Below are 20475 nucleotides of genomic sequence, written 5' to 3'. Positions count from 1 at the left end.
TTGTCATTTTATTCTCAGGAGATGTACCTCAAGCGAGAGGCAGGTCTGCGACTAGTGGTCACCTTTGTTCCCAGTTAGTGAGCAGGGGTTCGGCTGGGCCCCCAGAGGACACAGACTGTTAACATGTAGATCAACCTCTGTGTATTTGAATGTTTGTGTTTATGTGTAGTGTATATCTCTTTTTCACTTATTGACTGAACACTGTATTTGTTAGTTTTAACTGTTATCTTGAAACAATCTACAATCATCAGGATATAGACTCTTAATATGGGATTAGCTGGGTCTGGCTGACCAGTAGACATTTCTGTGGAGTATTAACTCTGTGGGTGGCACTGTTCCTTAGGCTGGGGATTCTGAAGCTTGGACCTACCTCTCTAGTAGGGCTGGTCAAGAACAGAGTCTTCTTCAAAAGTATGAGTGTATTTTTGCCTTCTTCCACTTGGCTTAGTATCTAATGCTGAGTTTGATGTTCAGCTCCTGCCTGAATGTTGCTATTTATATTTAGAGACATTGCTTGGTATATCATGTGGGGCTTGGCCCAATCAGTGGCTCATCTGCTTGGATCAACATGAAGAGAACTGTCTCCAAACCTGTCTAGCTATAAATCACTCACTTACTTGAAGTCTTAAGTATCACCAGGAAAACCAAAGATGATAAAATGCAAAGTGATTCTTCAGGATACATATTTCAAGGATCCTCAAAGTATTAGAAATTTCAGAAATGTTTAAGAAACTGTTACATTTATAAAATTAATGCTCACTTTATAAATATTTGAAAAATAGGTCAGGGTGTTTTAAAAGAAGGAAGGAGAGTCTGGAGTGATGGCTCAGCAGATGAGAGTGCTTTCAGCTCCTGCAGAGGACCTGCATTGTGTCTCCAGCACCCACATCAGACAACTTGCAACTGCCTGTAACTCCAGTTTCAGAGCATCGAATACATGTTCCTGCATGTCATAGACACTTGCACACATATGGTGCACGTGCAGGCACACATACATTTGCGTGTGAGCGTGCACACACACACACACATGCACACACGCGCGCACACACACATATGCACACACATACAAAATTAATACATATTTTTTAAAAGAAGAAAAATGCAACTAGAACTTTAAAGAACAAGAGGCAGGCGGTTTTTCCTGAGTGAGTGGAGCTCAGTGAAGGAAATAAGTGTAAAGGGGTAGAGTGAGGGAAAGCTGGAAGATTCACAGGATGGTACAGGAAAACTTACCCCCTTCTGTCCTCTTGACAGAACACCACCTCAGGTAGGCATGATTTTGAACAGTTGCTGAGAGTGTGAAAAAATGATTCTACATTGTCACATGGGTCAAAACTTGATGGATAGATGAGAAAAATATAATCATAGTGTCAGGGACCAGCCTTAGCAAAAATATTTCTTGCCAGGTTAGGGGCATTGGGATTTAGAAATATTAATAAAGAATACAAAGACAGAAAAATAATAAGAGAGCAAAACATAGAGACTTGTACCAGGAGGGAGTTCCAGTGAATACTGAAATCGCCTGCATTTAATTTCCAATTGCTTAAAAACCCCTGACCCCAAAAGGTAGGAGTAAGACAAAAAACTGCATTAACATGATACAAGGAAATGAACAGACCAGTCTAAGGCCATAGTTAATTAAACATTCTGTTGTTAGAATTAAAGACCAAAATATTTTGTAGGCCAACCACTCCCTGGGTGGAATTCAATGCTATCTCCTTAAAGGAACTGGACCCTTAGTCGGGTCCTTAGACTTTTGTTTGAGGTAGAAATATATCTACTTCTCTATTCCTGAAACACAAGGTGTGACTATTAGCCACACCTGTTGACAATAACCTTGAGAGAGCAGAACACAATAAGGAATAGAGGTAACTTTCAACTCTCTGATCTTTGGTCAACGTGGAAATAGGCTTATATATTTGGGCCTCCACATCATAGCACAAAACTTTGCTAGTCAATGAAGAGCATTTAAATGTTAGTCATACAATGTAAATACTGGTATTCAGCTTTTACAGTCAACCATTAGGCAAAACGGGAGAATTAATGTAATTACAGAATAAGATATAAATGTCACCACTGAAATTACCAGGTGCAAGTGAGAAGGAAACATGGAACATGCAACAAACCTGCTTAGAAGTTTATTGGAGGGGGTGTGTACAAGCCTGGGGAAGTCAGTGTGCAGAGAGAGAGGGCTGAAGATAGCGCTTCCAGCTTTTAAGGGCTGCCTAATGCATGCATACAGGGAGATGGCATGTTTATGTCATACACAGATGACGGAGCTCACGCATTCATGTGAGGGCTCACGCAGCTGCATCATACGTAGATGATGTGACCATGCTGCACGTGGGTCATGTGGGGTCCTTTAAGATTCCCGGGGCCATTAGGCACTTCTGCCTGAGGGCTTGTCCACACATGCGTGGCCCAGGAACCTGGAAGTGTCAGCCCTGTTGTGTGTCTAAATCATTACAACAACCCTTGAAAATATACCAATACAGTTAACACTCACAAGACAGAGGGGAAAGGAAGCCTAAAATGTGGTGGTCATAGTGACCTCATAACTGTTATGTCGAGGATTCTGTCTACTGAGTGAATAAGATAGAGATTTAGATAGTAGATTATGGCAGTACCATGACTGACAAAGCGCGAGCAGTGAGGTGAGCAGGCTGAGGCGAGACGAGGTCTAGAGGCAGCAGCAGGTCAACAAAGAATGTGGTGGGTGATAAATCGTGACTTAGTGTTAATGCACATGGAGAAAACTACTAGAATAGTTTAAAGCAAACAGGTCAAGATGTTTTGTCTCTCTGGGTTGGTGAGCTGAGAAGCAGAATGGTATTTTCTCATCATTAAGCAGTTTTGTTTGCTTTACATTTCTTGTTTAAAAACTTTTGAACGGTATATTTTGATCATACTCTTTCCCCTCCCCCAACTCCTCTCAGATTCTCCACACCTCCTTACCCACCCAACTTTGTGTTCTTTCTTTCTCTTTTAGAAAACAAATGACAACAAACCAACAAACCTCTCCCCCCCGCCACTGTCTTAGTTAGAGTTTTTATTGTTGTGAAGAGACACAATAACCACAGCAACTCTTAGGAAGGAAAACATGTAATTGGGGCTGGCTTACAGTTTCAGAGGTTTAGTCCATTATTGTCATGGTTGTATGTAGGCAGACATGGTTTTGGAAAAGGAGCTGAGTCTTCCATATCTTGATCTGCAGGTAGCAGAACTGACTGTGTGCCACACTGGGCTTAGCTTGAGCAGAGACCTGTAAGCCCTCCCTCACAATGACACATTTTCTCTAACAAGGCCACACCTCCTAATAGTGGCACTCCCTATGGGCCAAACATTTAAACACATGAGTCTTTAGGGACCATACCTATTCACACCATCTTCCCCCCCAAAAAAATTCAAAACAAACAAAAACCTCCAACAAGACAAAAAACATAAAACAAAACAAAAAGCACACAAAGTTATCAAATGGTATTTTATTTTTTTTATTTTAAAAATTACATACTCAAGGTCATGAGTTTGAAACTGAGCAGCAGCATACTGAAGTTGCCATCTAAAGAAAGAAATTTGAAAACTAGACTTTAATCTTTGATACAAACCAAGTAGAATATACATCAGGATAAAGAATACCATTCAGAATAAAAGTAAAACATAACATAATAGAAAATGTGCATTGTGAAAAAAAGCTATAAAATTTACTTTAGGTCATAATAAAATATAAATAAATATTGAGTAGTATTGTTAAATATCATAAAATATTAACACTAACCTAAAATTTACTAACTAAAGATGTGGTTCAAGATGTTTCTCCAATTATGTATAGATTTACAAGAATCACTTAACTAATGCTGAGAAAGAACAAGATAAAGAGATTTTCTTTACTAGGCAGCAAGTGCATTCTAAAGTTTCGAAGCAGTGTTGGTACAGTATAGCATGTAATTATGCAAACTGACATATCGACAGTACAAATACATAAAGAAATTGATCCCCATGATATATTTGGTTTTGATTACAGATGACATTTAAGTTCAGGCGGGAGAAGACTTACACAGAACACATTCTCCTTGACTGGATAAAATATGGCCAGGTCCTCTACCTTAAGCCAGTCATACATTAAATTCCACATTGGTTGAAAATGAAATAAAATGGTTCTTAAAAAGCAAAAATGTGGCTCCCATAAATAAAACAAAATATGTCATAAGAAAAAGACAACTTGAATATATCAACATTAAATGTTGTGTTAGAGAAAATAGACCATATAGATTAAGTCATTCTCACATTTGTAGAAACTATTTATAGACTATGTAGCAAGCATTATGGTTTATGGTCTATGGAGGATTGTATAATCAGGTCATGGAAATAACTCAGGCGATAGAGTGCTTCCTGTTTAAGGCTGAGGAACTGAGTTTATTTTCCAGAACCCATGTTAAAAAATAGGAAAGGTAAAGAGGCCAGTTGTGGTGCTGGGTGTTTGCACTTTTAGCACTGTGGAGTTGGATCCCTGGGGCCTGCTGGCTAGAAGTCTTTCAGTTCTTCTAGTGAGAGACCTTATCTCAAAAAAATTATGGATGCCATCCCAAGATTGACCTCTGCCCCTCATCCCCCACATACACTCCCCAACACACAAAAAAATTTATACAGCAATAGGAAAAAATATTACCTTAAAAATGGAAAATTATGCCCAAAATTCACAAAAGAGAATGTGTAGATGGTTGTTATAAAAAGAATGTCCACCTCTTATTATCCCCTTTGTGAAGCAGTTCCTAGTATTTCCCTACTTTACAGATAAAGAAATTACAGCACAGCAAAATGACTTTGGTGAGATATCTAACCGTAATTCTAATCCTAACCTGTAACCAACTGCGGCGAGCGAGCCCCGACCAGCAGGGAAAGATCACCACCGACACAGGATCCTTCTCTGATCACACTTTATTGAAGCGCTGCTTGGTTGAGGGAGAGCTGGAAGCAGGGCCCCCCCCCCCCCCCCCCCCCCCCGAGCCGGGCTGGGTGGCGGCTTATATACAGGAGGACGGGGCGTGTCTACTGATTAGGTGACGAGGCAGAAAAGGATTGGTGGAAACCTGCTGCTAGGCAGATGTGGCGCGAGAAGTTCGCGCCACATACTTGTTTACTTCAGCACTCGGCGCCATCTTGTAATGGCGAAGTGTAGATGTGGCCGCCACAGTTCCCCCCTTTTAATTTTATGACATTTAAAAGACAGTCAAGGCTGAGGTCAGAGGACCTTACCCTGAAAATGTAGATATGTCCCGTTTTTCTCAGGGATGGGAAAAATAAGCGGGACTACCCATATGCATAAGGTCATGATCTCCTGAGTGGATCTACTCAGTGCACTCTTAGGTGCAAAACCTCCTGTCCAGGACAACACATCCCCAGATTCAGGGGAACCTCATCGATCCCTCTTTCCGAGTGCAATGGCTCAATGGCCTTCGGGTGCAAAAGCAGGGATTAGGGTCAGGAGTCCTGTAAGATGCTGATCTAAGCTTGGGGGGAGTTGCCGGCCTCCAAGGCTGCGAGGGCACGTGCAATGGCCACCTTTTCCCGTTTCCTTACCCGAATCAGCCTTAGAATCAGAAACAACGCCAATATCACTCCCGAAGTTAATATTAATCCTAGCACGCCAACCCCTGCCCATTCCTTAATATATGAAAAGGTATCTACCAGCCAATCTGTAAATTCCCCCAGCGAAACCATAGTCGCCTGGGTTTGATTCAAAGCCAAAATCTTCAAACTAAAATTGGCTTGCAATTGTTCCAATTCCCTTGTCCAATTGCCATTTAGATATTGAGAAATCGCTCGGGATTCATTAAGGGTAGCAGTATAGGGGGTAACACACAAGTGCTTAGTACGATCCACACAACCAAAGGTAACTATATCAAACATTTCTAACATATTTCTTTCCACCAAATCAACTCTCTTATTTAACAATAAAATACCTGACATTAATTGATGGTTAATCTTTTCTTGTATATACATAGCGTCCGAGGTTTTTTGAACCACGGAATTGATAATAGTAACTGTCTGAACTTGATTGGCCATAGCTACTCCTGCAGTAACAGCCGCCGCAGCAGACACTGCAATAGCCGTCACAATAGTTGCTGTAATGCCAAAATCCCTTTTCCGGCGAACCAGGGTGGCTAATGGGAAGTTCTTAGGATTGGCTTTTACAGGCAAAAACACAAAGGTAGGGATGCGCATAACAATCGCACCTGAATGGTAGAAATTCCAACATTGTGACAGAGAGCAATTATCCTTCTTGCAATCAACTGCAGTATTATTTGAACTCCCTGTAGTATTAAACAAAAGCCAGACAAAGGGAGGATCCAGACAAACTCTGGTTTGCCGTAGAGTAGTATTATGTTTTTTCTCTACACTAGTTATATTAATTTCTTTAGAAGTGTGATTCATAATCCCTGTATAATTATTTAACATAATTATTCCAGAGCGAACAAATGTAGCAAATGGAGACAACTCAGTTATAGCTCCTCTGGAATTCATAAGTATCCACGGAGTAAAGGGTGATCCAACCTTTATCATAAGTTTTCTTTTAACCTTAAAATGGTTAAGATTCCTAAGAACCCATCCAGAATTATTGTAAAACTTATCATATCGTCCTCTGCAATCCACAAATTCAGGGGGATAGCTCAAATCATTACCAGAGCATCTAGGGACAGACCAAGAAAAAATATTATTACTATTATGATTACTATTGCCAACCTGTGAATCACTATTATTAACCTTGCTAACCTGTACCCAATTGGGCGTTGTAAGGTTGCAACTGATCCCATAAGTGGTAACATTAACAGTATCATTGGAACCGGAATAGGAGCCAGATCCAGATTTAGCTCCAGATCTAACCTGAGGCAGGGCTACGCTAATGGCCTTTCTCAAAAAATTGGGGGTATCTTCTAAAAATGGATCTCTAGCTACAGTAAGATTCATGGCATCTAGCAAGATGCAGTCTGAGATAGAAGTGCTCTGATTTGTGGTAAAACATAAAGTTCCTGCTAGGGGCACTACAGTTTGATTAAATTTTTGTTCCTGTGCATCCACCTTTTTGCAAACTAAGTTCAATTGGCAACTATCAACAAAAAATTGTGGCAATATTGTGGACTCATTGTGAACAGGAATTGGAATGGGCCATGTATGGGCCACAGCCCAGAAATAAGATTCTTCAGATTCAACTGGAATCGGTAGGTTCACCAACAGGATCAGGAGCAGCAACATCTCCTTGCTCTTCGTCAGGCTGTTCCAGTGTTGTCACGATCCTTGTCAGTCTGGTAGGGATCCACACCGGATCTGGCCGATTCTGAGGAAAGACACAAACAGCTCCCCTGGACCTCTGTATCACAGGGTCCGGTCCATACCATTTGTTATCAATTACATCCTTCCATTTTACTAATTCTGTATTTCTGTGTCTGTGGTCCATATGTCTTTCCGCGGCTGAACAGCCATTGGAATCCAAGGTCAGAAAATTAAATGTAAAGAGAGCGAGAGATATTCTATCTCGCGGGGATGCGCCCTCGGCTATTCCCCCTTTTTGTTTTTGAAGCAATTCCTTAATGGTGCGGTTAGCCCTTTCCATGATGCCTTGTCCTTGTGGATTATAGGGCAAACCAGTAATATGATTAATTTCAAAAATAGAGCAGAACTGTTGAAAACTTTTAGAGGCATATGCCGGGCCATTATCAGTTTTTAAAGAATAAGGCTTGCCCCAAGCAGCCCAGGCTTCTAGGCAATGGGTCTTTACGTTAAGGACCTTTTCACCACATAACGGGGTGGCATGTATAACACCTGAACAAGTGTCCACAGAAACATGCAAATATTTTTGTTTGCCAAATTCTGAAACATGAGTAACATCCATCTGCCAAAGGGTAAGTGGCTTTAACCCACGTGGATTAACCCCAATATGAGGCGGATGATGAAAAATCACACAGGAGGAACATTGTTTAACTATCTCACGTGCTTGGTCGCGAGTAATATTAAACTTAAGGCGAAGGGTATTTGCAGGCACATGAAACTTTCTATGAAATTGTTCAGCCGATTGCATAGGATCCAGGGCAACTAAAGCCATTTCCCTGGTAGCCCTATCAACCATATCATTAGCTTCAGTCATAGGTCCAGGAAGACCGGAATGAGCTCTAATATGACCGATAAAAAAATGGTTTAGCACGTTGAACTATACAACTCTGAATTTGTAATAACAAAGATGCAACCATGCTACTAGGTTTAACATATGCAGCCACTTCCAGATGTTTTACAGCATTAACTACATAGCATGAATCAGAATACAAATTAAAAGGCTGATGGGGGAAAGGCCTTAAAGACCTCCAACACTACTTGACACTCCACGACTTGGGGTGCTCCAGAGCGAAATTTCAGAGTAACAGGCGGGGAGCCATATACCATATAGGCTCCAATTCCAGTTTTGGACCCATCAGTAAAAATAGTCAAGCCATTATTCAAAGGAGAAGCATTGGTAATCTTTGGAAAATATACAACATTCTGTGCCATAAAGGACAGCAATTTATCAGACGGATAATGATTATCAATAACGCCTGAATATGAGGAAATCAATACGGCCAATCATCAGTTAGTCCCTGTCAAAACCTCAATTTGATCTTTGGTATAGGGCAATATTATCTTCTCTGGCATTTTTCCAAAGGAGGGTCAAGCTGAACCTCATTCCCAATAATTGCCTGTTGCTGCCACTAAATCAGGATAATAGCTTAACGTGCGCGAACCAAGTGTATGACCATGTATCCACCAAATCGGGCCTGTCTGCCACAATACTCCAGTAGGATGACCAACAGTGCGCAGAATGCAAAGCAATAATGGTTGTTCTGGATCAAACCGAAGAACCTGCGCTTGTTCTATGGCCTTTTCCACTATCTTATAATGCTTCTTTTCCTTTGGGTGTAAGCTCTCTTAGGTGACGTTACTCAGGATTTTCCTTCTAATATTGAGAACAACGGCTGCAAAGCTTCACGGGTAATGGGGAGATATCCTCTCAGCCAATTTATATCTCCGAGCAACTTTTGAAAATCATTTAAAGTGCGTAAATGTGATGTAACGAATGCAAATTTTCTGTGGAAAAATCTGTTTTGGGGGGTAAACACGGGGCTCCTAAAACTCCTATAATACTTGTCTTTGAATCTTATCGGCGGCAAATAATCAGCCCCTTTTGTTTTAAGGATGCCTCCAGGGCAAACTAATGCCCGTTCTAGCATATGCTCTTGTTTTTGCTGCCAATAGGATATCATCCATGTAATGGATCAGCCTAACTTTGGGAAAACTACGTCTCACTGGTTTGTAACGCCTGATCCACGTATAAGCTGGCACATGGTGGGACTGTTGGCCAAACCTTGTGGTAAGACCTTCCATTGATAGCGTTCATCAGGCTGTTCATGATTTATAGAGGGAACAGTAAATGCAAAACGATGTTTATCTAAAACATGCAAGGGTATAGAAAAGAAGCAATCCTTAACATCTATGGCAAAAACAGGCCAATCTCTTGGTAAAGCACTAAAAGAGGCAACCCTCTTTGGACAGATCCCATGAGTTGCATCTGTGCATTAACTGCTCTAAGGTCATGCAGCAGCCTCCATTTCCTGATTTCTTTTTATGATGAAAATAGGGGAATTCCAAGGAGACACAGAAGGTTCAATATGACCAAGCTGAGTTGTTCTTTAACTAATATGTGTGCGGCCTGGAGCTTTCCATAGACAGGGGCCACTGAGGCACCCAAAACGGGTGTATCTGTGCTCCAGGGGATGCGTAACGCATCATCAGTGGCCCCTAGGAAAAACCCAAGCCCTTCCGATCAGATTTGGGAGTGGGCAACACGGGGTCACTTCGACCTTGAAGGCGAGCCCCCAGCCCTTTTCCTGGCACAAAGCCTTGTGCCTTCATGACATCTTTACTCACTTGAAAATAATCATTGGTAATTATCAATTTTAATTGTTGTTGTACATCCCTTCCCCATAAATTTAAAGGGAGGTCTATGACAAAGGCTGAAAAATGCCTTGGACTGTGTTCCATCCTCCAATGCAATTGCTTAGCACTCATATCTGGAGTATTTTGATATCCTAGACCCTGTAAGGTTTTGCAGCCGTCTGTAACGGCCACCTCTTCGGCTCAATCCTGTTTACGCATCACACTTCTGTCCGCTCCGGTATCCAACAGGCCCGTAAAGAGCTTTCCTTCTACTTCTAGGGTACCATGGGGCGATCATCAAGTCTATAGACAAGCATGCTAGCTCAACCCAAGAGGAGCCGAACCCTCGCTTGCCCCTCTCTTCTCATAAGCGGGAAATTTTTCATGGTCTGATGATCGAAGAATTAACAATGTGCAATACGATCTCCGGGTGTGCAATCGAAATGATGCCAAACGGAGAATGACACATTACCCTTAATAATGCCTTTGTAGTCCAGGGTCGATCACTCCAGGTAGCACTAATAACCCTCTAAGAGTACCGGAGGATCTTCCTAAAACTAGTCCCACTGTTCCTTCCTCTAGAGGTCCTGACATATCTGTGTCTATAGCTTGAACACCCATACTCTGAGTCAGTACCAATCCGGTGGTACGGAGGTCCAACCCTGCGGAGCCTGTGGTGGCCCTTCTGATGACTGGGGTGGTCTCATGTTTGGCTCCTGAATTGCCCCATAAATTCTCGGGCCCTGGGGTAGTGGGCCCTTCTGCCCGTTTTTTGACATGGCTGATGTGGCATTGGGTATGGGCTGTCCATTGATATCCTTTACGGATCGACACTCATTCGCCCAGTATTTTCCCTTTTTGCACCGCGGGCATGTGCCCGGCTGTCTCTGACCTTGGCTCTTTTTATGTGTGCCTTGGGGGCAATTTTTTCGTACATGCCCCGGCTTCCCGCAATTAAAGCAGGTACCTGATCTTCCCTGCCCCCTGGAGACTGCTAGCATAGCAGCCGCTAGACCAGCATTAGTTAGAGGGCCGCCTGTCTCTCGGCAGGCCTTAAGCCAAGCATCCAGTCCTTTATTTTTCCACGGCATGATGGCTCTCTTACATTCTTTAGTAGCCTGTTCAAACACTAACTGCTGAACCAAAGGCATGGCTTCTTCGGCTTCACCAAACACCTTCCCTGCGGCTTCCATCATGCGAGCTACGAACTCCGAAAATGGTTCAGTAGGGCCTTGAATAATCTTCGTAAGATTGCCCGTTACTTCACCTCTTTTTGGTATCATTTTCCATGCTCTTGTATAGATTTCATTAATTTGTTGATAAACCTCCACTGGATAGGCTGTTTGATTAGCCGTCCATTGCCCTTGCCCCTAATAACATGTCTGCATTCCAGGGAGCTCGATTTGGCGTTTTGCGCATTAACTCGAGCCTGAGTGTGAGCAGCTTCTACCACTATAGATCTATAATCTGATATTGACCTGTAGAAAGGCCATGCTCTAGCAATTTCCCACCAATCTGTTGGTGTCATAGCTCTGGTGGTCAACCGAGTCAGTATGTGCGGGTATACTGCGCATTAGCTCCATAAGTCTTTGCCGCTTCCACTAAATCTTTTAACTCTTTATAAGGACTGGCTCATGATATCTTTGTTGATTTTGATCCTCAAAAACAGGAAATACCACCACTGAAGGTGGATAATGCCACAGCTAACTGCGCAAGAGTGCCCCTGTCAATGAAATGCAGCTACTCCTGGGCTTGCACGTAAGGAGGGGGAAGCTCTCTAGTGGGCACTTTTAGAGCTGGCCCCATATCTCTCCTCCTCATAATGTGCATCTTCCTCCTCTAAGCTCTCCTCCTCTGCCTCTACAGCTCCTCTTCAGCCAGCGCAAGGCTGCGAATTCATCCAGCAACGGATACAGGGGAGGTGCTGAAGGTTTATTTATCTTAGGATCCTCCTTTTCTTTCATATCTTTCTTTTCCCCTTTTTTGTTCCTTATTACCGTGCACTTTTCTTCAGTATCCTCCTCTGTCTTTGAACCTGCTTCTGAAAGGCTGTCCTGGTGTCTTGCCAGCATTTTCCTTCCTTCTCTTAACTCCTCTACATTTTTTCCGTCTTTCAAGCAGGAGTGTACTAATCTCCAAAAAGGATAAGTTCCCTTCTTTAATTGCCCCTGTTCCTTTGCTGCCCTCCAAATCTTTGCCTAGCTTTCTCCAGCAATGCAGATTTAGATCCCCAGACACCGCAAACCACGGCGCCGAGGCGATCAATATCCCCGACAATCACCTTTATAGTGGATTTCGAGATTTTCAATCCTCTCTCCTGGAGTAACCGCTGTATAGGATCTACAAAATCGCATGCACCGGAGACAGACTGATCGTTGCCCATCTTTGCTCACTTTTCTACAAGAGGCTTACAAAAGGGCAGAAAAAAAAAATCGCATTATCTGCCACGGACTTACTTTCGCTTTAGATGTTGCAGCAGCGACACTCCTCTCCTGGTCTATGACAACGGATAAAAATTGCAAAAGGCGATAAACCACTACAAGCAAAAACAACCACTGCTAATGCAAACCACAAAGGACTAATTCCTCCAAGAAGCATACCTGAGGATACTTACCGGCGCCGACCGCTTCATGTGTAGAGTTCTGAATCCTCTTGCCCCCCCCCCCCCCCCCCCCCGCATGTGTCCGCCGAAGATCCCGGGTTTCGGCACCAGCTGCGGCGAGCGAGCCCCGACCAGCAGGGAAAGATCACCACCGACACAGGATCCTTCTCTGATCACACTTTATTGAAGCGCTGCTTGGTTGAGGGAGAGCTGGAAGCAGGGGGCCCCCGAGCCGGGCTGGGTGGCGGCTTATATAACAGGAGGGACGGGGCGTGTCTACTGATTAGGTGACGAGGCAGAAAAGGATTGGTGGAAACCTGTTGCTAGGCAGATGTGGTGCGAGAAGTTCGCGCCACATACTTGTTTACTTCAGCACTCGGCGCCATCTTGTAATGGCGAAGTGTAGATGTGGCCGCCAACCAACGAGTGGCTCCACAGCCTGCTGGAATCTTAACTGTGTTGTAGGGTGGTTGTATAATACCAGCACGTACCCAAACTCTGTCCAGCAGGTTTACTTTTGACAGTGTATCCTGAGATAAGTAATTATATGTAGCGGTGTCATTGTGAGCCAGCTTATGGCAGTGCATGGAGAGTGAGGTAATAAGCATGTATGTATTGCATGAGAAAGTTCATAAGTTAAGAGAGGAAAGTAAGACTATACCTGCGGTACATTATCTAATGAACCTTAAAATGTGCCATAATATTGTGATTGCACAGGAAAAGCGTGAAATATACATGCCAAGCTAGTAGAATCATGAGGATATTAGCTAGCTCTATAGTGAGAATTTATTAGCTTAGTAAAGGTAAAAGAACCAGGTATAATACTATACTGAAAATTATTTTTCTAATAATTGGGGAGTTGTGCATGACATAAACTAAATTATATTGTAAAAGGATCTTTACTTTTATGTTTTAAAGCTTCATTCCTGTCTTGACGTATTCTGAAAAAGTAGTATTTGAGAGTAGTGACTATATGTGTTAGCCTAGCATTTAGTGTTCAACATATCCAAAAGAACATTGACTACTAGTACCCAAGTGCAAGAGACATTTTTATTTTTATTAAATCCAACAAATGTTCTACATTTATATCTTCGGCTTCTTCTTAATAACTTCTGTGTACAGAGAATGACATCATCTTGTAAGCTGTATCAAAGGAGCTTTGTCTTACATAGAAGATGAGGGAAAGCGTGTGGCTTCCATCCTTTTAGGGAAATGACGTTGTCTGAAGGTGTCTTTCTTCACCTTCCCTTTCCCCATTGCTCAGCAGTATGTCCTTCACGGCACTGACTTCCTTCCTTCAGTATCGGCACCTGACCATTTGATAAGCTCTAGGTTTTTTTTACTTACATAGTAGATTTACAGCATCAGTAAGTTTTTGTCTGATAATTTTTATCTAAATAGCTATGAAGAATCGATGAGATTTCTGTCCTGCCCGGATCCCGCAGTTGTTAAATCCCAAAGAAATCACACAGAAGTCTACGTTAATTATAAACCGATTGGCCTAGTATCTCAGGCTTCTTATTAACTCTTAAAACTTACATTAACCCATAATTCTTGTCTGTGTTAGCCAATGGCTTGGTACCTTTTCGGGTGAGGCAGTCAACATCTTGCTTGCTTAGTGTCTGTCTTCTTCCCTGTCTTGATGATGACGGCAGACTGCAACTTCCCTTTTCCCAAGATTCTTGTTGCCCTACCTCTCCTTCCTACCTGGTCGCCTTGCCTATACTGCCTGCCTGGCTACTGGTGAATCAGCATTTATTTAAAATACAAGAGACAGGGTAAAATACCATTGTCCCACAGCAGGGTAAGAGAATAGCAGAGGCTTTAAAACAAAAAATAAGATTGCTGAGGTCTTACGTATATTTTAGATATTTTAAAGAGTCCAGTTAGTTTTTACTATAATTGCATATTCTGTTTTATACTAAATAAATAGTTTCATACTGAGTTACAAGTAACTCTTGGGGGAAAAGAATAAAAGTTTTGAAACATTCCTTTTGACAAATAGAATAAAATCTAAAGGCTAAAATTGGGTATTATGAATGCTGAGTATATGCCAAGGTGTGGCCAGCAGATGGTGCTGCATGATTTAAGAGAAATTTGAAACCTTTCCTATACTGCCCTCAGAGGAGAGCGACCTTGTGTTCCCAGTGCTCACTTTTTCTGGGTGTGCCTGTGTGGGGTTTGTGATCCAGCACTGGGGGCTGAGCAGGAAACTTTGTGACAGTCCAAGGTCAGCCTGGCATACACAGGATAAGCCTGTCTCAAAACAAAATCTGAAGGGAAGCGGGAAGGAAGACTTAGGGTTCTCGTAAGAGGCTGTGTTGGACAGTGGATCTGGACAAAGCTGTGCATCTGGCCCAGAAGAATAAGCATTTGAGTGCCTTTTTCTCCTTTTGAAATTCATCGTGAAAATTTTAAAATATAAATTTTATTTAAAAAATTCAATGTGTTTTTCTCTAATATGTTATTACTTTCTTTTTACATATTTGCTTCCTTGGGCTCATAAATATGGAAATTCCTCACTCAAGTTACATTTATACACTGTTTTTTTGAGGAACCTTTCTTTGCATCACCAATATGCTTTACTAATCATTTACAAGGCACACAATTTCCTCTTTAAAACTGAGTCCCTTTTTTCTTTTTTTTATTTTTTATTTTAAAAATTTTTAAATTTACTTCCTCCCCTCTTCCTCCCCCTTCCCTCCCCTCCCCTCCACCATTTCCCCCCCCTCCCTCCCTCTTCAGGCCAAGGAGCCATCCGGGTTCCCTACTCTATGTTAAGACCAAGGTCCTCCCAACTCCCCCCAGGTCCAGGAAGGTGATCACCCAAGCTGAGAAGGCTCCCACAGAGCCCGTCCATGCAGAAGAGTCAAACTGATGAATTTCTTGCATATCACCATAGAACCTCCACCTGAGTCCCTTTTTTAAAAATATTTTTATTATTTGGGAATTTCATATCACGAACCCTAATCTGCCCAGTTCTCCAATGCCTATACCCCATCCTTGTGATCTCTCCCAACAAAGAAGAAGAAGAAGAAGGTGACTGAGCAATTATGGCATACTCCTTTAATCCCAGCACTTTCGAGGCAGGGGCAGGTGGATCTCTGAGTTCACATACAGCCAGGGCTACACTGAGAAACCCCCATCTCAAAAGAAAAAAAAATAGGAGGAGAAGAAGAAAGAGAAGACAAGTCCATTTTTTGTTGCCCATACTGGAGCGTGGCCAGACCCTCAGAGAAAACTGAGTCCTTCATTACCTGCAGCCCTGCCAGAAGCCCTCAGTTATGGAGAGCTCTGTGTCAGCATCCTTACCACAACCTTTGCAGTGCTCTTCGATGAGTTTCTGTCTAGGCTGGCACTGTTTTTGGTGTGGTGGAGACAGGGCTGTCATGGAAGCCATCTGTGTCTCTGTCTCATCTTTGCAACTGCAGTCACCAGTACCACTGCATAAGTAGCTTCCTTGCATGTCACTGTCAACAGGAGCCCTGGTGGTGGACTTCTGTCAGGAGTGGTTCTCATGAGCTGATGGGAGCCTTGCCGCAATTACAGCTCATAGCAATGGATAGCTCGGGCGTCAACCCACCAGAGAAAGTGTTCCCTGATGTGGCAGCCCATCAGCAAGGCTTGTGGACCACTAACTCTGAAAACCGCCTCTTTCATCTGTAATTTCACTTGTGCAATAACAGCTATAATATCTCCATATTACCATGCCTTTTCATGTAGTGTGTATGTAATCTCATGATTACATCTCAATATTAAGGGCACATATATCTGTAGGTGCTCAGAAGATGACTTTTCATTTATCCATATAGTTTTGATATGTATAACATATACTGGGACATGCTTCATTACTAGATCCCACAAGACCTAAAAAACACTTAAAAGCCTGCTTTGTCCTTTTGCTCAGACTAACTGCACACAGTTAGCTCACCTTCACCTCAGAGCAAGTCCAAACTAGACTGAAGGCTTTCTGTAACTAGGTCACAAGGTTAAAACCTTACAGGTCCGCACAAGGGCAGAGTTGCAACACAAAGCACCCGAAGAAAAGCACATCAACTCTTCAGTTCTTTGCTTGCAGTCTGCTAACAGTAGACCTGTCTGTCACTGGGACTCTGCCCCCTCCCCATCGGGTCATGGTCTTACTCCTGGAACCTTGGAACCCTGTGTTGCCATGGCAATGGCTCAGCTCCCTATCACTTACTCGAAGAATGTGCTTTTGACCAATGAGAAGCAACTCCTGTAATTTTTTTATTGCCTCAAGGCTTCTGTAAGGAGAAGAGTTTGTAGGCTGGGGAAGAAGCGGCCAGCAGCAGCAGCTAGGAGGAATCAGTAGCAGGGCGGGACTAGAACAGAAGCAGAACAATAAAGAGATCCCGCAAAGCATGTATGAGAGTTCATTCACTCTCAGGAAAAGTCCTTTTTGCTTGCAGTTGCCTTCATTCTGAACTCTGAAGAGTGTCTTGGGTCTGAGCCCCAAAAGCTGTCTCTCCTTAGACTTTTACATGGTTTCTGATAACAGCACCGACCACAGACATCCACATAGTCTCTGGTGTCAGCATGGTCACTGGTGGCAGTACAGACTATAGACATCAGCACAGCCCTCACGGGGCAGCACAGCCACTCACATCAACATGGTCCCCATTGGCAGCATGGTCCACGGACATCCGCATGGCCCTCAGTTGTACATCAGTACAGCCCCAGCTCCAGTAGGACCATGGACTCAGACATGACCTTTGGCAGCAGCATGGATCATGAACATCAGTATGGCCTCGATTTTCAGCACACCCCCGTCATCAACATGGCTTCAGGTGTCAGCACACAGACCATTGATATCTTCATGGCCTTTTGTGGTAACACAAACCACAGACATGAATACAGCCCTCTCTGCAGTAGGACCACAGACACGGACATGGCCCTCAGCTGCAGCACACACCACAGATATCCATATGGCCTCAGGTGACTGGCCAGGCCATTCACATCAATGTGTCCCCTGCTGCTATAGGCCCATGGGCAGCCACATGAACCTCAGGCTTCAAACACAGCCTGGACACCAATGTGACCTCCAGGGGCATCATGGACCATAGAGGTCTTTCAAGTTAGTGCAATCCAAAAAATGAACCATTTTCATCTCAGATACTCGGTCATTGCTTAGAACTGGGGCCACCATGGCTGGGCAGCATATTGGAAGCTGAGTCTTGGAAAGCTCCAGGCTACTGCACAACACCCTTTGTTCCTAATCAGCAATGCATGCTCCCCTGTCCCCGGTAGCCTTCTCTCTGTCACTGCGGTCACATCTCTAGTTGTTTCTCCTTCCACTGCTCCATTCCTCTAACTTCCCCACCTCTTTCCTACACATTTGTTCTTCGTAGTATCTGGAAACTGCATTATGCCACATTATGGTATGTTTTTTTAGCCAAACAGCTTTATGTGCAAATATTAATTGGAATGAGTTGTTGCTCTGGTTTCTGAGGAACCATAAATACTGTACTGAACCATGGCAAGACTTGTCTTACATAGGGCATCTGGGGCAGGCTCTGTGCAAGCTCCTGGCTGCCTCACACCTCCCTACCCTTGAAGTCTGCTTTCTTTTGTACTTGTAGCCTACAGATAACACTATCCTTCCAACCCCCTCCACACACACACCACCTCCAGGCAGGACAAGCAACTACAGCAGCTTCATTCTGGGAGCCAGCTGTTAGGACTAGGACCTACCCCATTCAGTAACGACATGTTTTCTCGGGAGGTCCAGGCTGACAGACACCACACTTCGTCCTGGTGCCAGCACCTGGCATGACTGATGTGCTTGAGAGAATGGGGAGCACCACTGGCCCAGGCTCTCTACCTCCCAGCAGGGCAGGTTTAGACTCAGCAGCACAGGGTATAGATTCATCATTCTCTGTTGGGAGGCTCTGTTCCGGCACCTTTCTTTCCAATTTCATGAGTCCAATTTTTAAAGGCAGCTCTGCAGCGGATGCAGCCACCACCATCTTTGCTCTCTCTGTGGAAGTCCATTTTTTTCAAAACAGCTTTCATAAGTTACTTATGTGCTTGGAAACGATCCATTTGCATAGATCTAGAAGACAGCATGATTCTACATCATTGGTCATGTTAAGGAAAGAAATTTGGTCCAGAAATAATTTTTGCCCTTTATTTCCTGCTTTTATTTTCTTGAGATGTTTCTCCTCGTTATCTAGATAGCTATTCTCAAAAGGAGTTAATGGCTGTTATAAAATATTGGACTATGGATATTTACAAGTGAAATGTTTTTGTAATAAAAATTTGAACAAGAAACACGAAAACTCCTTGCCCTCCCAATACTAAGTCTCTCTGAAGAATACATAACATTGTTGATGATCCTAAAATACATTTTGCTTTCTTTTACAGTGTTCTAATAACTGAAATAAGAAGGAATTGCAACACTTTTAGGAGAAAATGTGGACGACTTAGGGGTACATCTCTGTCTTCTTCCATCTTCTCATCGGCATAGCGTGTTGATCATATGTTGTTTTGTTGTTGTTCTTTCAGATGGGCTCTTGCTGTGTAGCTCTGTCCTAGAACTTACTGTTCTTTTAAAATGATGTTTTCACTAAAATGTAGTCAGTAAAGGAAATTTTCTGTTAAGATGGCTGTGTGCTAAGAGTGTATTTTGTTAGTTTCTTTTGGGTTTGCACCTGGGTAAATGGATAGTGGAAGGGCCTCACCTTCCATTTCTGAGCCTCTGAGTTTTGGCATGTCCTGAGAGGTTTACTAGTGCTCCACACTGTCATAACCTGGCTAGTCTGACACAACAAAAGTTTGTTTTTAAAATCAAGATCTTGTCAGGACTATGCTCCCTCCAAAGGCTCCAGGGAAGGAATTCTTCCTTGCTTCCTCATAGCTTCCTCTGGCTGCCTCTATCCCTAGGTAGTGTCATTGCAGACTGTTCTCACCTTTGTGGAGGTACTATTCCAGACTGTTCTCACAGCGTTTCCTTTGTGGAGGTCCATTCTAGACTGTTCCCACATAGTGTTTCCTTTGTGGAGGTCCATTGCAGACTATTCTCAAGCGTTTCCTTTGTGGAGTTACCATTGCAGACTGTTGCGACAGTGTTTCCTTTGCGGAGGTCCATTCCAGACTGTTCTTACAGCGTTTCCCCATGTGTATTTGCATATATACAGAAGTTGTTGGAATTAGGGTTATTTCAAGCCAGGATCAGTTCATGTTAGGATGATTGCAGTTGTGTGTTAGTTAATGTTCCATGAGTGTAACAGAATTCCCGAGATATACCAGCTAAAACAGAGGTTTTCTTTGGCTCATGGTTTGGAGGTTTTACTGTGTCAATCCCCTTGTGCCGTAGTAAGGAATTTTATTCTGACAGGGAATATGTGGTGACTCAAGCTGCTTAAAGTGACTGCACACCAGAGTCCCTTTAAGGACACATGCCCAGTGACCTGAAGCTTCCCAGGCACTACCTTTTTGTTATTGTTATTTTTTTTGTTGTTGTTGAAGATTTTTTTTTATTTAAAAATTTCCATCTCCTCCCCCTTCCCTCCCCTCCCCTCCACCCATACCCCCCCTCCCTCCCTCTTCAGGCCAAGGAGCCATCCGGGTTCCCTACTCTATGTTAAGACCAAGGTCCTTCCAACTCCCCCCAGGTCCAGGAAGATGATCAACCAAGCTGAGAAGGCTCCCACAGAGCCTGTCCATGCAGAAGAGTCAAAGCTCAGCGCCTTTGTCCTTGGCTTCTCAGTCAGCCTCCACCATCGGACACATTCAGAGAGTCTGGTTTGGTCTCATGTTCCATCAGTCCCAATCCAACTGGAGTTGGTGATCTCCCGTTAGTTCTGTCCCACCATCTCCATGGGTGAACGCACCCCTCACAGTCCTGATTTTCTTTCTCATGTTCTCTCTCCTTCTGCTCCTCATCAGGACCT

The 20475-nt window shown here is 43.2% G+C and overlaps 1 protein-coding gene across 3 annotated transcripts in view; it reads left to right on the top strand.

The window, feature by feature from the left end:
- Pign (phosphatidylinositol glycan anchor biosynthesis class N) overlaps nucleotides 1–20475 on the top strand; it is a 133327-nt gene that overhangs the window by 33099 nt on the left and 79753 nt on the right. The gene's annotated exons all lie outside the window — the stretch shown is intronic.

Source organism: Arvicola amphibius, chromosome 12 (genome assembly GCF_903992535.2).
Source record: "Arvicola amphibius chromosome 12, mArvAmp1.2, whole genome shotgun sequence".
NCBI lineage: Eukaryota > Metazoa > Chordata > Mammalia > Rodentia > Cricetidae > Arvicola > Arvicola amphibius.
Note: the sequence above shows the minus strand (reverse complement) of the source record. Positions and strands in the feature narration are given on the sequence as shown.